Source organism: Podarcis pityusensis (assembly GCF_964106645.2).
Source record: "Podarcis pityusensis genome assembly, chromosome: 12".
In the NCBI taxonomy this organism is placed as follows: Eukaryota; Metazoa; Chordata; class Lepidosauria; order Squamata; family Lacertidae; genus Podarcis; species Podarcis pityusensis.
Genome location: NC_138037.1, coordinates 48,763,359 through 48,785,018, shown reverse-complemented (window position 1 = coordinate 48,785,018; position 21,660 = coordinate 48,763,359).

Genomic DNA, 21,660 nt, shown 5'->3' with positions numbered 1-21,660 from the left:
CACCCGCTAAGTCAGGGGTGGGCAGAACGCAGATCAAAATCTGCTAGTGGATCCCTGAGTGGCTAGCAGCAGATTAGCAGGTGATTCTGACTCCCAATTGTGGTGTACTGGTAAGGACCTGGAAGATCAGGTTTCAGATCCCCTCTCCGCTACTCACTTACTCGCAGCCAAACCTACCTCAAAGAGTTGCTGGGCAGACCATTGGACCTCAGGGATTACTTTTGATGCAAACTCTAACGGTGGCAGAGGCTTCTCATGAGGTTCCACAACCTCTGCTTTCAGAAATTATTTGTCTGAAAACACAGCTTTGAAGTAAAAAACCACCATGACAGTGTTCTGACATAGTACATTTCCTAGCACAATTCAAAGTGTTGGTGCTGACCTTTAAAGTCCTAAACGGCCTCAGTCCTATATACCTGTATACCTGAAGGAGCGTCTTCACCCCCATCGTTCAGCCCGGACACTGAGATCCAGCGCCGAGGGCCTTCTTGCGGTTCCCTCATTGCGAGAAGTGAAGTTACAGGGAACCAGGCAGAGGGCCTTCTCGGTAGTGGCACCCGCCCTGTGGAACGCCCTCCCTTCAGATGTGAAGGAAATAAGCAGCTATCTTCTTTTTAAAAGACATCTGAAGGCAGCCCTGTTTAGGGAAGTTTTTAATATTTAATGCAGTATTGTTTTTAACACTCGATTGGGAGCCGCCCAGAGTGGCTGAGGAAACTCAGGCAGATGGGCGGGGTATAATTAATAAATTATTATTATTATTATTATTATTATTATTATTAGGCTTTATGTTCTCAAGGGGGTGCTTCCATTGGATGGTGAAGTCCTGTGAGATGACTTGATCAAGTTTTTGAGACTCCACCAGAAGCTTTCTTGATAGGAATTTTAGGACAACTGCCAAAATAAAAATGGACATTATTTATGTACGCTACAGCAAGAATTCTGATAGCACAGAACTGGAAGGCTGGAGAAATACCATCAAAAGAACAATGGCAAGAAAAGTTGATGAACTATGCAGCTGGCAAGGTTAACAGACAAATTGCATGAAAAGGACACTGGTGACTTTGAAAAAGAATGGGAACCTTTTACATTATATTTGCAGAAACAACAACAAAAAAACCCATGGACTCATTGGCAGGATTTAAATAAACATTTACAATTTTATTAAGAAAAAAAGAAACTTAATAGTATGACAATATAGAACCATATATAAACAGCAGAATGTAACATGAGATGTAATAAACCAGGGATGGAAGCTGAGGGAGGTCAACAGGGAAGGGGGAAACTGAAATGTGAATGTTATGTAATGATTATAAATACTGTTATGAGAAAAGAAAATCAATAAAAAAAAATTTACAAAAAGGTTTCGAGACTGCAATGGGCTCCAGTTGGGGAAAGTGGTAGGATATAATTAGGATTTAGGAATGGAAGTAATATGATAGATGGAGGACAAATCAGGGCTAAGCAGGATGGGGAAAGATGATAAGTCACCAGCTTTCAGAACTTATAAAGAGGAGTTAACGTCCCACTGAGCGCATCACAGAGCCCAAATCTCAATTTATATTATTCTCCCCCCCCCCAATATCCTTTGATTCTGTCTCCATGTTCTGAACTTTCCCTGCCCACACCCTTCCCTGCCAACATAACACAATTTATCCTGTCCCTAGGCTCTATGTGAAGCTTTCATTCGGGGCAAATTGACCTTTCATTTCGCTCATAGGAGTGCACTGTTTATCGATGTTCCATCACTGACAACTCCTCCCAGGAGCTGTCAAAAATATTTATTAAAGCTGGAGCGTGTGGCTCACAGGCGACAGACGGGCATCCGGCAAGTTTATAATCTCTAAAATATGGGTAGAGGAAATGTTTGCGTTATCATGAACCCCTTCACAGTTTTTTGTAGAAATCAGATAAAGCATTTGACCTCTACACCTCATGGTTTCTGGGTCACCCATGCGACTGGCCTTCACCTATGTGGTTGGGTCACCTGAGATGTGGAGCCACTCGTTTCACATTGGTAATGTTAAAGGTCCCCATTGGCCCCCTGTGTCAAGGCAACTCCACAACTGGTCAGGCAAGAGAGTGAAGAAACACTCACAGATGATAAATGCCATCATATAACAGATCAGAATGAATTGTGTGGACATCTTGCATCGTGTAGACCCCTCTGACCATAGTGGTGTTGTTGGCATCTGTCTGTCTCGGGAGGAGTGTGACTTTGGGGGTGAAGTCAAACTGTTGGAAGGGTATAAACCCTGCTGTGGCTCTAGAGATATGGGAGAGATATGTTTTGTTGCAGCTGGGGCAGATGAAGGCATCTGGTTGTATTGCAGATGCACCATGGTGTTGCTTCTCTCTGAGCTCCTCTTAGCTTGTCATTCCTCCTCCGGTCGCTGCTGTTGATGTATGACCAGGTTGTCTCCAGGCACTGTGGACATCTGCAAGGGATTTCCACATGGCGGGGTCGGTGCTGCCAGCCTTCGTGTCCCGTTTGCAGACCACAGTGTGGAAATCCGGAATTGTGTACTGTCAGTTTGCATTTCTTAGTACAGAGTATAGATCTGATGTGTAGAGATCTTTCCTCTTCTACTTAATTCAAGAGAGTTCTGGAAGCTTCTCTGTGTGAAAGAAACAAGCAGAAGGTTCATGATGTTTGGGTTATTCCTTCAGAGAAGCCGAGTATGGCTGACTTAAACTGGTTTTCTTATCTCTTCTGTCAAGGTCATGCTGACTATAAAAGTAAGGCCAGAAGGAGCCTAGGTTTCACATTCTCTTTCTCTTTCTATCTCTTTTCCTTTTGGTGTGGTGTTCTTGTACATAGTGATTTGTGACCATTATGCTCATTTGCCTTCAGTAGCAGTAAAGCTCTGCTGAATGACATACAATTGCCTCTGGTCTGTTTTTTGGGGGGAATCCTACAACGTGTTTCAGTTTCTACTCTGCTAACTATACACTGGAATCTACTCTGGATCAATATTCAGTAAAATTTCAATGACATGTACACGATTTCTAAAACTGCAAAATAGCTGCAAATACAGATGAGGAACTAGAATATGTATCTTTGGAGATAACAGAAAAAGCAACAAGCAACGACAACAGAAGCTTAATAGAGGGGAGGCTGACCCGTTATGGCAAATGGGGCACTGCTCCCACCAAACTCACCAGTTTGCCCTGAGACAGCCTCCACTTCCTTGTCTTATTCCTTACAACCAAAGTATGGCCCTGCCTCTGGCGCCCCCTACTGCTGGCCTCCCAGCCGTCTGACCCATCAGTCCCAAAGGGGACCAGCCATAATTGGCCGGTTCTGAAAAGGTGCCTGAAACAAAAGCACACGCCAAAATGTGGCAAAGTGGAAGTTATTACAGTGGAGCTACAGACATTTAAGCTCTTAATGCACTTCAACGAAGGGGTGGGGAGAGGAGAGATAAAGCTCATTTAAGAATATTAAAAGAGTTGGTGCATGAAATAGGAGGCCCACTAGCAGAGATTTCTCATAAATCAATTAACTTCGGAGGCATACCTGGTAATTGGGAGAACATATAACACTGTTCTAGTATTTGAGGGTAGAACATTGACCAGGCTCGAGCTGGACTTCTGTTTTGTAATAGAAATATTTTATTCAGCAGCAGTTGAGTTTGGGACTGAATAACAGGAAGGAAAATGTAAGCAAAGTGCAAAAGAGAACAGGGGAAATTTGCCAAGCGCATTCTTAAATATACATATTTGGAAACTGCTGGGGCCAATGTTTTCTTAAATTCAGATATGTCGTGCTGTTTATTTTGGGTTTAAAGTTTATAAAAGATTAACACGGATAAAAGTCTTCTGCTGGTCGTGAGCAATCTTGGGATCCATTCCAATTCATTAAGCAGCAAGTGCCATTGTTGTTAGATCAGAAGATCAGGGGGAACCAAGCAAAACCTGAAGGTTTTTTTTGGTGGAGAAGCAAAACTCTCCTCTCTGTTTACTTTACAGACTTCCTTTCACTGCATGTTTTCCCAGGCTGGTTCCTTTGAGATGTTTTGGACTACAACTCCCATCACCACTGGCAAAGAGGGCTGGGGCTGATGGGAATTGTAGTCCAAAACATCTGGTGAGCCCCAGCATAGCTTTACTGAATCCAATAGAGTCTGCCTCTGAATGGGAACAATGAATTGTTACGCTTAGGTGAAGTATTGTGACAATACTTAAGAACTATAGTTTGGCATTCCTTCTTATTTTCAGCTGAACAGCTGTCATGCTAGACAATAGTTTAAAGACAACTCTGGCTGCATGTAAACACAGCAATGGATTAAAAGAGGAATCATGAGAATGGGAGCGCCTAACCTCTATTATTCCACCCCTCGCCCCTGTGCAGATGACAACTGCACGCTCTAATCGGGAACTGGGTTGGCTGCCATGTTGTCTCTGGTTCCTATGGGGCAGGAACCAGTTGTAAACGGTCTCAAGGAAAACAGTTCTGGACTGCAAACAGGAAGAAGCAATGCGGAGGTAACAAGGTCCCCATATAGTTCTCGGTTTATGTGTGTGTTTGTGTGTGATTTCCATTCAGATCCATGGGAGTTTTATGCATGAAACGGGGGCCCTTAGGATATAAGGAAGATTTGCTAACCTTGCTTCCTACTGTTCACTCAGATAAGGAGGCCTCTCCCTTCCGCTCCAATCAGAAGCCTGTATTATACAGTACACTCCCAAAGGCCATAATTACTTCCAGAAGCAGAAATTTGAATGACCCAGATAATTAGTTCAGTGCAGCGGGTCTAGAAATTATTTACATAAAAGCCAATTTACTTTAAGAAAGGAGGAAAATACCCTAGCCACCCAAAGCAAATGACCCAGTTAGTTCAGTCGTGCAACGAACTCAAAAGAGGGTGAGTATTGAAGTGGAAATTTGCAAAAGATGTGTGTTGATTGTGTTCCATCTTGTTTCACAATGTATTAGTTGAAGGTGCATTAAATTCTCAAGGAGCCAGCTCTATAGATGTTAACATTATCTCCCACGGGGTCGCACAACCTGTTTTACTGAAGTAGTAATTTTTTTTGGGGGGGGGGGAAGGTAGTTGGGAGGAGGTTCAAAGAGTGATGCATTCTGGGCAAGAAACCGCCTGCAACGCCACCACTTTGCCGCTGCGGCTGGAAGCTTAATTTACATTTTTGCCTTAGCTAAATGTCTTAACCGAAGAACCAGGTGTACATTTTAAACCAAGTTTAAGCCAATCTCCTGGCCACGTCGCCCAGAATGCACCACTCTGAGGAAGGAGTTGTGACGAAAAAGTTTCTTTTTGCTGGGCAGCTTGAGTCAACAAGTGAAAGAAGAGAGCAGTGCCGGATTTACATACAGTGGTGCCTCGCAAGACGAAATTAATCCGTTCCGCGAGTCTCTTCGTCTTGCGGTTTTTTTTGTCTTGCGAAGCACGGCTATTAGCAGCTTAGCGGCTTAGCGGCTATTAGCGGCTTAGCGGCTATTAACGGCTTAGCGGCTTAGCGGCTATTAACGGTTTAGCGGCTTAGCGGCTATTAGCGGCTTAGCGGCTATTAACGGTTTAGCGGCTTAGCGGCTATTAGCGGCTTAGCGGCTATTAACGGCTTAGCGGCTTTAAGAAAAAGGAAACAAACTCGCAAGAACTCGCAAGACGTTTTGTCTTGCGAAGCAAGCCCACAGGGAAATTTGTCTTGTGGAACGACTCAAAAAACAGAAAACTCTTTCGTCTAGCGAGTTTTTCGTCTTGTGAGGCATTCATCTTGCGGGGCACCACTGTATAAGCTAAACAAGCTATAGCTTAGGGGCCCCACTCTCTTGGCCCCTCCCCCCCCAAAAATTGAAGGAATAAACCTGGATGTACATTTCCAAAATATAAGATAAAAAACAAATAAAATAAAACCTACATACAGCAACCGTGGCAAATGGCTTTTGATAACTATTAGGTCCATATATGACCATATAGCATATATTCAACACAAAAAAACCAGTGACAATGTGTTGTTGACAAAGGACAGCTGGACATATAAAGGGCCCCATTCAGTAGTTTAGGGCCTCATCAAACCTAAATCCGGCCCTGGGAGAGAGTTGGTTCTGGGTAGAAACATCCACTTTGAGGAAAATATCACAAGCTAGAGAAAGGAGACTGAACCTAGTGTGATGGACAGTGTGTGGTGTCCTGTGAGAGTAATAAGCCAGGAATTAACTGGGAAGCTGAGGTTGAGATGGGAGAAGTAGAAGCTGTAAAGAGACAGCCTACTTAGGACTCATTCCAGTCAGGAGGGGAAAGATTCTTCTCCAAAAAGAGAAGACTCCCAAACCAGTTAAGAGGGGTATGGAGACCTCTTGGGTCTGTTACTTGGAGTACCTCAGGAGTCGGGTTGCCAAAGGGGTGTGTAACTGACAGAAAATACCACCTTGTTTAAGAACCAAAGTATCAGGCGGCAACAGCTGTGCAACAACTGAGGAAGAATTGTGAAATAACTGGAAATAAGATGAGCATTTACCGTCGAGTCTAAAAACCTGTAACATCTACCTGAAGCGAAGTAGCTGAACATAAACAACTGAAGTTTAAAAGAAGCTGTGCTTGATTAGAAGTCCATAACATCAGTTAGATTTAGTACAAATATTATTAAGTGAACGGCTACCTGAAATAACATTATAATCTGAAGTATCCTGTACTGTTTTTAACACTTGATTGGGAGCCGCCCAGAGTGGCTGGGGAAACTCAGCCAGATGGGCGGCGTATAAATAATAAATTATTATTATTATTATTATTATTATTATTATTATTATTATGTTTACCCACTTTGTGTCATAAACTTCCTTTGTTTAATAAAATCTTTCTTGTTTATTTCATCAAATCCTGCCTGAGACTCCAGATCATTAAGTTTTCCCTCACACAAGTCCCCCATTAGATAATCTGGGGTAGTTTGTAGGAATCTGATGAATTGGTGTTTTGTGAGGGGGGTGCACTATATTTAAGTGAGGGCCGGCCCAACGCCGTCAGGGGAAAAGTGTCATTCCTTGGAAGGGTGGAGGGGGAGACCAAAGAGGTGAGTGGCACAAGGGTGGCATTCCTGTTGCCAGAGAGAGAAAAGTGGTGACTTTAGTGCCTCAGGTGGTATGGACTCTTGCGCCTGTCACGATAGCTATGTCTGTGTATTTCACCAGTGGAGCAAGCAGCCAGTTGGGAGGGATTTTTATTGCATGTCAAGGTCCCCAAGCCACCCTCAAATAAAACACAATTCACACAGAATTTTAGTTTAAGTTTTTTGGCACAATTTTGGCCACAACTTTATGAAAATACAAAAAATGTGAGTGGTCGCTTAGGCATTGGTTGCGACTATCTGTCCCCGCGTGGGGACAGACTGACATCCGCAAAAGTCAGAAAGGGAAAATAATTTGGGGAGAAAATGGAGCTGGGTGCCAGGCCCTCGCCTCTCCCCAAATGCTCCCAGGGGCTCTTGCGTGGCCCTAGCCCCTTGACAGGGGTTCGGACAAGAGCATGGAGAGACCCTGGATTCCTTTACTGGAATTCCCTTGCAGCAGCAGCAGCATTGGAGGGGCAGGCACAGCCAACCACATCCCCTCCACCAACCAAAATTAACCAATGGCTAACCGCAACCTTACAAGTTGTGACGATTTGCTACGCAGTAGGCAAAAACCAAATGGCAACAGCCAATCAGCCAAATGGACAAAATTCCTACCAGGCCCCTGCCCCCAAAGCAGACGACCCCATGACAGGCATAGCAAGGTCAATGCGAACAACCCTAAATCTAGGGAAGGTGGGTGGGTGATCCGATGCGCGCAGCGAAAAGAGGAAGCTCAACGCTGTGCGCAGGGAATATAAAGCTAATAGGCTGTCAATCAGGAATGGCAACATTAAAATCTCCCCAACAACATAGAGGAGCCCAATTGCAAACGTGGCCATCTAATCTTACCCGCCCAGCAACAGAGGGATGACTTGCTAGACCCCACCGCAACACATGCTCTCCATGAAGGAGAACACGCTTTGGGGAAATGACATGGGGGGAAAGATAAAAGCCTCCTCTGTCACTCTCAGTCTGTTTTCTCCTGCTCTGGAGGGTAGGCCTTGAACCATTGGCTTCATATTGCAAGAAAGGAGATTCTGACTAAACATCAGGAAGAACTTTCTGTTTTTGTTTTTTTTAAATAATGTTTATTAAAATTTCCAAAAATACAGAAAGTAAAAAGTTAAAATACATTCAGAACCTTATTTTCATATATCCACTTTCTGGGACTCCCCCCTTCCCCCACCCCTATCATATTCCTGTTTCATATTGTTGGCTCCACAAGCTCTCAATTCTGATTAAAAACTTAATTTGTTTAGACCATTGTTCGAATTTAAAATTTCTACACTCCTCATCAATACCCTTAATAAAAAGCCAAAAATTTCTTCCCCAGGGCCCACCCCATTTTTATTCCACAATTTCCCTTTTTTTTTTTAATAATAAAGACACCCCACATAATAGAAATATCAGAAATAAGAAATAAAAGATATAATAGATGAAACAAAACCAGTTCAAAAAAAGAAATTGACAAGCCTTAGGATTTTAGTTCTCCCCCTCTGTCCCCGGTTTAATTTCCCCCTGACCACCAAACCATGTTATCCGCCTGGAATTCTTACAATCCATAAATCGCCTATTTTCCCCCAACTCCTTGCTGGTTTTTTTTTTTTTTTGTTTTTTTCCTTTCATAATTATTTTTTAAAACACTTAGCTTCAGATCTTTAATAAAGCTCCCCCCATTGTTCTTTCCAAATTGTAGTCCAGTTTCCTCTTGTTCCGCTGCTGAAACGTTCTAATTCAGAAGCTTAGTAAGTCTGCAGGGATTATTGTTATTCAGGAACAAAAACTTGCGTTCAGTCCCTTCCTTTCTTCAATAGAAAATTCTATTGTCTCCTTTAGCTGTACACCCTGTAGACAAAATATTATTTCCGTTTTGCAGCTTTCCCAGAAGATAACCAGTTCTATAAAATTCCAATGGTATTTTTCCACTTACGACCATCTTTGTAATGTCCCGAAACTCCTCTAGGGGGATTGTTGTAACTTTGTTTTCTCTAGTCCAAAAGTCCGATTGTTATCCATGTTTTCGCCATTTTGTATCCAAGTTTTAAAAAGTTGTAGCAAATTGTAACAAATTTAGCCAGCAAAGTTCTCATAATAAAATCCTCTCTGCTTTCCGACTTTGACAGCTACTTTGACAGCTGTCAAAATCTCCGACTCTTTTCACCAGGCTCTCTCTTCAATCACCCCGGTTCCCAGGGGGGGGGGTTACGTTTCTTCTCCCTCAATTCGTCCTCCAGCACAGTTCTTATCATTTCCCATCGTGGAATTCTTAGTTTTTATCAGCAATACAAATCTTTTTGGACCTTGGTTTCCCCGTCCTTGTCTTAGAAGGTTTACAATAGGGGGGGGGACTGACTTCCTTTTTGGATCCCCCCCCGCTCGTGTCCAAATCGAAAGGAAATTCTTTTTTTTCCCTCCTTTTAAACCCAGTTTCCAAATTACTCACGGGTTGTTGTTAAAAAGTCCGAATTTTCAATGGAAGAAGTCAGCGCTCTCCGCCGGATGGCATGCGGCTGCGCTCGGCAGGGATAGCAGAGGACTCAAAGCACCACGCTTCTCCCCGGCACCCGATCCGTAGCCTTTAAAAAGGCTCCTTCACGAGTCGGGAGGGCGCTGACGGTGCCAGCCGAGTCTCCATGTCCACGGCCCTCGTGGCCGTGGTTTTTAAGGGTCCCCGCATCGCCGGTGCGGTAGGACCCAGCCCCTGCCGAGCAGGCTCCCTCCGGAGCTCGGAGGGAGTCCGCCATTCGGCGATGGCGCCAACCCGGAAGTCCCATCAGGAAGAACTTTCTGGCAGTAAGAGCTGTTCAGCAGTTGAACAGTCTGCCTCTGGAGGTTGTGGACTCTCCTTCCTTGGAGGGTTTTTTTTAAAGCAGCGGTTGGATGGCCATCTGTCATGGAAGCTTTAGCTGAGATTCCTGCAATGCAGGGGGTTAGACTAGATGGCCTGCGGTGTCCCTTCCAATTCTACACTTCTGTGACCCCCGCACAGACTCACACGCTTATCTGCTGTTTACAAAACCAGTTAAAAATAGGGAAATGTCTAGGAAAGTGAAGTCTGGTCTTCAGTAGGGAGCCCATAGTGGTTATTTCACGGAGAGCAATGCCCTGACGGACCTTGGCAGTCTTTGGAAGGGAAGGGGAAGAGATTTTAATTTGGAACTGCACAATTAAGGGGAGGTTACATTGTGCAGCCAAAAGTCATTGCAGTAACAAAACGACTTTGATGAATTTAGTTTCTCTCAGTTACTTATTTTTCTAATCCTAAGGCTAGTTTGTCACGTTTCCACAAAAATTTTTCATTTTAAACAATTGCATGAAGATTCATCTACATTTACATGCATTTTTATCCTAATATACACTCCAGTTTTGCCTAATAAACTCATTTTAGCAAACCATTTCCCCAAATATAAAGAAATTTGGGGGTTTTGGTTGTTGTTGTTGATAATATATGCATTTTAACACACCCATTCCTAGCTAAACTGCTTGTACGCATTTTTGGGTTGGAGAACACCATCACGAAATTCAGAGGGGTGTGACTTTGGAAGGACAGCTGCGTATTGCTTCAAGAAGAGCAAATCAGGCAAGCTTGCATGAAAATGGAAACCAAACTGAATTTCGGCTCCATCCCAGTGTATACATAAATAGGAGCATCAACGAGGTTCACCGATTGGCTTCCTTGGGGAAAAAATGTCTTCGTATGGCTGGTTTTCCTCCCTAGCCTTTGTGATGAAGGTCTTCGGTGTTCCAAAAAAATGCCACCTTGTTTACATTTCTTCGTACAGAACGGGGGCCGGTAACACTGACATTTCCTTGCAGAACATTCTGTCGTTGCTATCCAGCCTAGCATTTTCACAGCAGGGGAAGGGAGAAAAAGGAAACAGAAGAGATGGAAACAGCACATGCTTTGTGTTTATGCTACTGAGTGAATGACCACACCCATCCATTAAACATCTGCGCTGTTGGAAGCAAGCAACCCTCTCTTTGTGGTGTAACCTGGCTGCTTTTCAGAGCGACAATTACACCCTCACGTTATGTATTCCAGGAGTGTCCTGACCATTCCCAGAGCTTGTTGGACTGGTGCTCGGAGACACCTGACTCCTTATTTTTCTTTCCAATCTCAAATTCAAAACCGCAGGCAGCATAGCATTTGCAGCAGAGAGAAAGGCAGCCTCCGAGTGCAGTCGCAACTCGTGTAAAATAATGGGTCCTGTTCAGTATTGAAATGAATGGAGGAAAAGAAATAATATTTCTCCCTTTAGAGAAATATAAATAGTAAAATTGATTGTTTTGATTCTTACACCCACATACCCTCCAACATTTCTCTGATGAAAATAGGGACGTCCCAGTTCATAACAATAATTTTACTAGATTCAGGTAGGTAGCCATGTTGGTCTGACACAGTCAATATATATATAAAAAAATAAAAATTGTCCAGTAGCACCTTAGAGACCAACTAAGTTTGTTCTCGGTATAAGCTTTTGTGTGCATGCCACACATCTGGCCGAGTTGCCCCAGCCATTCTGGGCAGCTTCCAACATATATAAAAACGTAATAAAACAATAAACATAAAAAAACCCTTCCCTATACAGGATTGACTTCAGACGGCTTGGGGGTCGGATAACTCCATACCCTCCAACATTTCTCCAATGAAAATAGGGACATCCTAAGGAAAAGTGAAGGGACGTGGGTGGCGCTGTGGGTTAAACCACAAAGCCTAGGGCTTGCCGATCAGAAGGTCGGCGGTTCGAATCCCCATGACGGGGTTAGCTCCCGTTGCTCGGTCCCTGCTCCTGCCAACCAAGCAGTTTGAAAGCACATCAAAGTGCAAGTAGATAAATAGGTACCGCTCTGGCGGGAAGGTAAACGGCATTTCCGTGCGCTGCTCTGGTTCGCCAGAAGCGGCTTAGTCATGCTGGCCACATGACCCAGAAGCTGTACGCTGGCTCCCTCGGCCAATAAAGCAAGATGAGCGCTGCAACCCCAGAGTCATCCGCGACTGGACCTAATGGTCAGGGGTCCCTTTACCTTTACCTTTAAGGAAAAGTGGGACATTCTGGGATCAAACCAGAAACCTGCACAGCTTTTCTAAATCAGGGGTGCCCCTGGAAAATAGGGCCACTTGGAGTGTCTGTACCCTTTTGTTCAAAAGGATGTCTGCCTCATTTCACTGCTATGCTTCATATAGTTGTGGACCCCTTCAGTATGATTACATTGCTCCAAGACCACGGTCAGAAATGTTTGCAGAGTTTTGTGAGTCTTTTCTGTTGGATTTCCTGCTTGCTGTCATGGTTGGGGATTTCTGGTGGACATTGTGAAATCCACATATGCAAAAGCAGACGTCCCCAAGTCAGGTGACACATCTTCTGGAATCCCAGACACACTCAAAACAGGCAGCGGATTGCCTTTGCAATGACTGGAATTAGAACTGTTTGCAGATTACGGAGGATTTGCTCATAGGAAAATTACAACTCACTGAACCAAAGCAAATGGAGAAGGAGAAAGATTAATGAGAACCTCTGGCAAAATGATAAGAGCCTCGGTTGCTGAAGGGGAGAAATGGAAACAGGACACAGAACAGGTTTCTACAACACACAATACACATCCTGTAATTTTCAACAGAAGTATTCTCACCGGGTTTATTTCGATATGAACTAAATTTATATCGCTGCTCCGTAACGCAAGTTCTCAAGGTGGCTCATAAAACAAATGCAACATTTAAAATGCAGTATAGACAAGAAAAGCTATTGAAAACTAAGAGCAATCAAGACACAGAATTTTAAAAGGTATCGTGGCCAGACCACAAGATATTTACAAGGCCTGGAAAAACAAAATGATCTTCACCAGGGGTTGAAAGACCGCAAAAAAAGTGCCAGGTGAATCTCTCTGGCAAGTCTGTTCCACACCCAGGTGCCACCACTAAAAAGACCCCCAACCTCATGGTTATCTTACTGACTTCACTTCACTTGGCAGACGCAGTCAAAACAGGGACTCCGAAAAAGATCTTAAAGTCCAGTAGATACATATAGGGGAAGGCGGTCTTTCCAGTAACCTGGTCCTAGGGCTTTAAAAGCAGCCCTAGAAACATAGCTGTCAAGTGTCCCTTATTTGAAGGGACAGTCCCTTATTCCAGCGCCATGTCCCGCTGCTGTCCCTTATTGATGGATGTCCCTTAAATGTCCCTTAAATGATGTCCCTTAAATTTCAAAGGAAGCAGCTCCTCTCCCTCCCTCCCTGCTGGCCAGGGAGGAGGGAGGCTCCAACTGTGTTGCTTGGCAGTGTTGCTCACCCAATAAGAAGTCTAAGAACGACTGGGGGGTGGAGCTTGCATGCCTTGTGTGTGGCTAGTTAATGCAAGCTGAGGGGTTTTTTGAATCCTGGACGCCATTTTGTTGCACATGCTGCTGCAAACTTTGCAGTGCAAAGCCAGACCGGGGAGCCATCTTAAGTTGAGACTGCATAGGCCTTGTGGTGCATGTGATTCAGATTCTATTCAGTTGAACCTCTGGTTACAAAGTTGGTTGGACAGTGTTCTCGAAGCTACCAGCATGGGTTTGACCAGACTGCAGGAGGACAGGAAGACTGGAGTGCCTGGAACAGGTGAGGCTGCAGGTCCCTTATTTTGGCTGCTGGTCCCTTATTTTCAAGGCTGCTGGTCCTTTATTTTCAAATCTGTAAGTTGACAGCTATGCCTAGAAAGCAGAATATTCTCTTCTCACACCATGTGGATTCTGATAGATGGAATCAGACAAATGCACATGATGGTTCAAACAAATGGATGACCAGATGAAGTTATCAGTGAAACTCTGTGCAGAGAAGAAACAGTCAGATAGGGAGATCTAGGAGGAAGACAAGGCACAATACATACAGAGAACCCTTTGTACCAAAACTGCTTTGAATTGATTTTTCTTGTTAATATGCTGGGCTGGGTGTTGTTATTGCTAATGATTCTGCTCATTTCGCATCGTTTTATTGCTGATTTCTGTTTTATGGTTAAATATAAATGATAAGTACACATTTTGCATTTCATTTGGTGGAAGCTGCCTTGCGGGAGATTGCTCCTAAAATATGACCTAAAACTATCTTATATAATTTTTAAAATCTGCTTAATTTGGAGAGGGAGCAGCAGAAATGAGAGTGTTCTTGCTGTCTATAAATACAGGTTTGTATAATTGGTGGGTAGAGCTGGTTCTCTCTACTGAGTTTCTAGATTTTGGATCTGCTACCATTTATTATGGTCCCCATGTGCTAGTTTCCATTTATATTGAGGTTTAAGAGGGTATCATATACCGTATTTTTTGCTCTATAAGACTCACTTTTTCCCTCCTAAAAAGTAAGGGGAAATGTGTGTGCGTCTTATGGAGCGAATGCAGGCTGTGCAGCTATCCCAGAAGCCAGAACAGCAAGAGGCTGCACAGCGATCCCACTTGCTGTTCTGGCTTCTGAGATTCAGAATATTTTTTTTCTTGTTTTCCTCCTCCAAAAACTAGGTGCGTCTTATGGTCTGGTGCATCTTATAGAGCGAAAAATACGGTAGTTGTTATGTGCCCTGCTCTAAAATGTGGAATTTTTACTGTATATATATATATATATATATATATATATATATTTGTATTTGAGGATGTTGTAAACTGCTTAGCAATTTTGTGTGAAATACAAAGCAGTCTATAGATGCACTAAATACAAATATCATAGAGGATAGCATGGTCAGAATTTGTCTGTCGCTGCTGATGGTGCTTTTCTTCAACCACTTACGGTACGCTACTTAACCACTTACCACTTACAAAGAAGACCATGACAGACCCTGCAAGTGTTCCTATTTTCCAGGGAGAGTCCTGGATTTACAGAAGCCCTAGTTTCTGATATGATCCCAGAATGTCCCATTTTTCCTTAGGACGTCCCTACTTTCATCAGAGAAATGTTGGAGGGTATGGAGTTATCCAACCCCTGAGCCATCAGAAGTTTTTTAAAAATGTTGAATGTTTTATTATGTTTTTATATATGTTGGAAGATGTATATGTACGAAAGGGGATGGAGTTATGCAACCCCTGAGCCAAGGAGATAAGTAACTATACAACCTTTAGAAGACATCTGAAGGCAGCCCTGTGTAGGGAAGTTTTTTAATGTTTAATGTTTTATTGTGGAAGCCACCTAGAGTGACTGGGGCAACCCAGTCTGGTGGGTGAGGTATAAATAATAGAATTCTTCTTCTTCTTCTTCTTCTTCTTCTTCTTCTTCTTCTTCTTCTTCTTCTTACAGTGGTACCCTGGTTTACAATCATAATCCATTCCGGAGGTCCGCTTGTAAACCAAAACAGGTTGTAACCCAAGGTGCACTTTCGCCAATGGGGCCTCCCAAAAAAAAAAATTGTTCGTAATACAAAAAAAAAGGGGTTGCAATCCCAAAAAAGGTTGCAAACCAGGACACACACATCCGGGTTTGACGTGTTTGTAATCCAAAACTTATGCAAACCAAGACGTATGCAAACCAAGGTACCACTGTATTGTTGTTGTTGTTGTTGTTGTTGTTGTTGTTGTTGTAAAGGAACCCTGTACGGTTAAGTCAAGTCAATGGCGACTATGGGGTTGCAGTGCTCATCTTGCTTCAGACCGAAGGAGCCAGCATTTGTCCACAGACAGCTTTCCGGGTCATGTGGCCAGCAAGACTAAACCGCTTCTGGCACAACGGAGGCCAGAGCGTACGGAAACACTGTTTACCTTCCTGCCACAGCGGTACCTATTTAGCTACTTGCACTGATATGCTTTTAAACTGTTAGGTTGGCAGAAGATATTATTATTGAATAGACTTCCCTATTTTCATTGGCAGAATGTTGGAGGGTATGAAAATGATGAGGTAGTTGCAAGGGAAAACCCTTTTTTAATTAAAAAGGTACACAGTTAATCCCCAACAATATGCTCGCCATCATATTATCTGCTTGAAAAACCCAAACTCCCGTGAACCAGACTCTCCTGGTAGGCATGTTGCCTGTCTTACCTGCCTGCCGACACCCCAGAGCCCACAAGACGAAAACTTCCATTCCCTGTCCCATTTGGATACTTAAGTCTGTTGTACACACACGTTTGACATTTGAATGGAACAAATGGAACCGTATTTCAATACACGTGTCTGCCGGAACCATATGCAGCTTGTGCCTGAGCGTGAAAACTTACTTTTGCAAAACGACTTGGAATTAAACACCAACAAAATATTCAGTGTTAAATCTTAAATATTCCTAAGATCTTATCATCACCTTCTCAAATCTACAAGCTGCTGTACCCTCCTCCAGACGCCTACATACTTCAGGCTTTTTCACACTTTCCCATTGCATGCTGGGAAGAAGAAGAAACCCTTTGTAAAACAGTGGAAATGACTCAAAACTGTTGATTTGGGACCTTTCTGGAAGGGGTTTGGGGGAGGAGACAACCCTGCATTTTATTTTTAGCACTAACCCAGATCCTGTGCCACTGTCGCCAAGACTTACAAGCCCATTTTTTGAGATATTCAAAGTTAATACGGAAATAAATTATTTCCAGCCTTTCTAGTTCTTTTTTGTTGATGATTTTGACAACTACTGGCCTGGGACATATAGGCACCAGGTAGCAACTTACACATATGATCATAGAATTGCAGAGTTGGAAGGGACCCGAGTAATTTAGTCCAGCTCCCTGCAATGTAGGAATCTCGGCTAAAGGATCCATAACAGATGCCCCAGGTTTTACATACTGAAAAGATTGCTATTGTCAGTTAAATGGGCCAAAGCACTGAGGTATGCATACCAAAGGCATAAATTTGTGGGGGTTTTTTAAGGTGGGGAAGTACTTATTGTTGTCAACTGCTTTTTAAACTCCCCCTGTGCCTTTTGCAGCAGCTCCACTTCCAGAAATCTAGCAGATGGAGCTTTTCCTGGAAGGGAGAAAAATTGCGGGTGTGTGGGTGAGGTGATTGCCCCCTGTACTCTCTAAATAGCGTTCCTTCGACTAAAAATAAAAATAAAACACTTACGTCATGGGAATTGTGTGTTCCAGCATTGGAGAGAGAAGTCCTGAGCTTTGAAAACTGAAAAGAGCAACTAAGGATATGCCTTATTTATTTCAAGCAGGCCTATCGGCAAACAAGATTTTTCTGGGCCGCTTGAATGAAATTTAGAATGAAACCAGTCATGTAGCAATTTCGCTGAAAGTAACAAAGCAATTCCAATTAAAAAAAAAATAAAAAATAACGCTAGTTGTTTATATCTAACCAACGCAAAACACTTTTAAGTCAATGGCAGAGATTGGAGCACATGCTTAACTTTCCCATTGAAATCAACAGGACTCATTGAAGTGCTCAATTTTGGACCCATGCAACCCATGGTTTGTTAAAAAGCATAAGCAAAAAGGAAAGGAAATACTAAACAGCAAGACTTTGCAACAGGGGAATGTCGTTCTTTGGTTTTCCTTTAAAGGGCTAACTGAAATTTCCTTCATTTGCCACTGCTGGGAAGTGTTCTAAGAAAAAACTGCTCCTTTTCCTTTATGGGGTATCCAAGAGACTGTATAGAGTCATTAAGTGGGTTCCCTATCAGTAGGAGAAAATAACAGAGGCCAACCAGAGAATAGTGAGAAGCAAAGCAGCTATTAAGCCTGATCTTTATTAAACTGTTGCAACAGGGTCCTCACTCACCACACGCAGGAGAGAGGAGGAACCCAAAACAATGGTGCGCAAGCCCTTATATAGACTTTTGAAATTGCCCACCTTGTAGCCCAAGACCACCCCCCAAAACATCATACATACATCACAGAAGGGGGCAGTCTTAAGCGAAAATCTTGTTTGCCAGGATATCTGTTAATGTTCACTTTGTAAACAAGCATTTTGGTTTCCCTATGAATGTCCCGGTCCTCAGACTGCACTTGAATCAGGAGAAAGCCACACTTGCAAAGGTGTCATGGGCTTTGAAGACTCTCAAACTCAGGACACAAGGGAGAAACGTGCTAGGAGGAAGGCACGATTGGCAAATCCACACTGTGATCAACTCCCGCCCGGAAACCAATGTCCCCACTGTGGAAAGACGTGTGGATCCAGAATTGGCCTCCACAGTCACTTACGGACTCACTGTTTATGGAAGACAATCTTACTCGGCTACTAGTGATCGCCAAAGAAAAAGAATTAATGGTCACTGATTGCATTACCTGAGCGGCCATTCTTTTGTGATGGTAAATACTTTAGTTCCTGAATCCAGGTCACAGGCTCACCCTCTTCATACACAAATATGCCCCTTAAGACAGGATTTGTAAGCAAAAAGACAATGGGAAGGCATTCCCCATTTTCATCCCTTACTGCAGAGGAATATTTGATGTCACTGGGAGAGTCAAAATGGCTTCAGGATTGCTCTCCTGTACTATTTCAGACACATGGTTTATATACATGTGTTTACCTTGTACATTTATGAACATTTATTTTATATTTGAGACCTTAGAATTCTTATAACAGTTGCTTGAGAAGTGAGGAGAAGACTGTAAAGGCAGACACTATTATTATTATTATTATTATTATTATTATTATTATAGTTTTTTGGGGGAGGACCCCCCCAACCCTAGAAATTGTAGGATTTTGATTAATTGGGATATGGATCATACAAGTACAAGCTGCAAAACTGTGTTGGACAACTGTGTCCAAGCACAATTCAAAGTGTTGGTGCTGACCTTTAAAGCCCTAAATGGCCTCAACCCAGTATACTTGAAGGAGCGTCTCCACCCCCATTGTTCAGCCCAGACACTGAGGTCCAGCTCCGAGGGCCTTCTGGCGGTTCCCCCACTGCGAGAAGGGAACCAGGCAGAGGGCCTTCTCGGTGGTGGCGCCTACCCTGTGGAACGCCCTCCCATCAGATGTAAAATAGATAAATAGATGACTTTATAAGACACCTGAAGGCAACCCTGTACAGGGACGTTTTTGAAGGTTGATGTTTTATTGTGTTTTTAATACAGTGGTACCTCGGGTTAAGTACTTAATTCGTTCCGGAGGTCCGTTCTTAACCTGAAACCGTTTTTAACCTGAAATACCACTTTAGCTAATGCTGCGCTGCTGGAGCACAATTTCTGTTCTCATCCTGAAGCAAAGTTCTTAACCTGAGGTGGTATTTCTGGGTTAGCGGAGTCTGTAACCTGAAGTGTCTATAACCTGAAGCGTATGTAACCCGAGGTACCACTGCATTTTGTTGCGAGCCACCCAGAGTGGCTGGAGAAACCCAGCCAGATGGAGGAAATAATAATAATAATAATAATAATAATAATAATAATAATAATAATAATGCTATGACATTTATGTGTGAACAAATGGTCTAGGGAGTTGAACAGAAGAATCACATCTTCCCAAAATTAACTGGGAATGCTGTTGGATTTGTTGCTGTTCCAACTACCGTATTTTTTGCTCTATAAGACTCACTTTTTCCCTCCTAAAAAGTAAGGGGAAATGTGTGTGCGTCTTATGGAGTGAATGCAGGCTGTGCAGCTATCCCAGAAGCCAGAACAGCAAGAGGGATTGCTGCTTTCACTGCACAGCGATCCCACTTGCTGTTCTGGCTTCTGAGATTCAGAATATTTTTTTTCTTGTTTTCCTCCTCCAAAAACTAGGTGCGTCTTGTGGTCTGGTGCATCTTATAGAGCGAAAAATACGGTAAATATTAGGAAGAACTCACTGGTGGTAAAAGCTGTTCAACAGTTTCACCTCTGAAGGTGGTGGACTGTTCTTCCCTGGAGTTTTTTAAGCAGAGGTTGGATGGCCATCTGTCATGGAAGCTTTAGCTGAGATTCCTGCACTGCAGGGGGTTGGACTAGATGACCCTTGGGGTCCTTGGAAAGGATTTGCTGCGATAATTAATAACTGGGATACAAAAAAAGGGAGGAGGAGGAGGTCAAAGAAAGAAGGTAATGAAAGTTGAAGATTTGAGAATGTTGGTTTTATTTTTATATGTTTGTGGTGTATTTTTGTTTTTTGAATTTGTATTGCTGGATGTGGTTTGTTTTCTTTTTCTCTTTTTTGTTTTTTTTTCTTTCTCTGCTTTGTCTTTTTCTGTAATTAAAAAAAAATAAAAATAGATGACCCTTGGGGTCCTTTCCAACGCCACAATTCTATGATTTAATTCTTTCTTCCCTGTTTTGTACCAAGGAATTGAGAATCCATGGAACCAAGAAGGGAGAATAGATCAGGGTCCTCTTCCAGTGATTTTCTCATCATTTCTATTGAAGTCAAAATATCTACTGCGAGTGTGGATTGCATCCTTCAAACAAAATCAAGCATATAATCAGGTGATACACACACACACACACACACACACACAATATGACTCAGGCAAATAAATTATACATATTCCCAGTTGTCTCCCCCTTTTCAATGGCGGGGGAAAATAAATTGATACTTCCATTGGGTTTGACTCTACAAATACTCTTTAGATCACATAAATCTTTCAGGTTTGACTCTGCAAATAATTTCATGCAGGTGACTAGTCCTAAGGAATAATAATATGACTCATGTTTGATTCAAGCCCATATTCTACAAAAATCTATATACCGTATTTTTCGTCCCATAGGACGCTCCGTCCCATAGGACGCACCTACTTTTTTGGGGGGGGAAATAAAGGAAATTTTTTCCCCTTTATTTCCCCCCCCCCAAACCAGGTCGGGGAACAGTGGGATGGCGGCACTGCGCCTCCCCACTGTCCCCCGAGCTTGTGGGGCTGGCCGATGTCTGCCCGGCGCGAGGGGCGCTCTGCTTCAGGGCGCCCCACATGCAGGGCGGCAGGCTGCGGACACCTGCGTGAAGCACAGGGTGTCCTCCGAAGATGTCCTCCAAGGCTTGCGGACATCTGCGCGAAGCACGGAGCGTCATCCGGAGGGCGCCCCGTGCTCCGCTCTGCAGGCTGCCGCCTGCAAGCCTTGCGCGTCTGGGGGAACTCCCCCGGGTGCGCAAGGCTTGCGGGTAGCTTCGTGGAGCCTGGAGAGCGAGAGGTGTCGGTGCGCACCAACGCCTCTCGCTCTCCAGGCTTCAGCGAAAGCCTGCATTCGCCCCATAGGACGCACACACATTTCCCCTTAATTTTTGGAGGGGAAAAAGTGCGTCCTATAGGGCAAAAAATACTGTACTAACAAGGAGCTGGCAAGTTATGTGTGACCATAATGTTAAAATACTTCCTGGTGAGCCTACAAGGCTCGGTTCCGGTCTCAGATGAAATAGCGTAAGAAATACTTCTCTGACTCCCACACAAAAACCTCTCTCACAACAGTCTGTATTGTTGGGCAATAGAGTGCTTGCGATAGCTCCACTTACAACATTTTCAAAATATTGTGATAAAATACAAATAATAAAAAAGAAACTTGTTAAAAAAACAATAGCTAAATACACCAAAACATGTTTAGAACCAGCAGTGAAATACCAATTGCCCCGTGGTCTGTGCCTAGTTTGTGAATATTGAAAGTATTCCGTATTCCCAGAAATGTTATCGTATCTCAGAAATATTTGTGGTAAGTTTTTAATGTTTGATGTTTTGTTGTGTTTTAATATCCTGTTGGAAGCTGCCCAGAGTGGCTGGGGAGGCCTGGCCAGATGGGCGGGGTATAA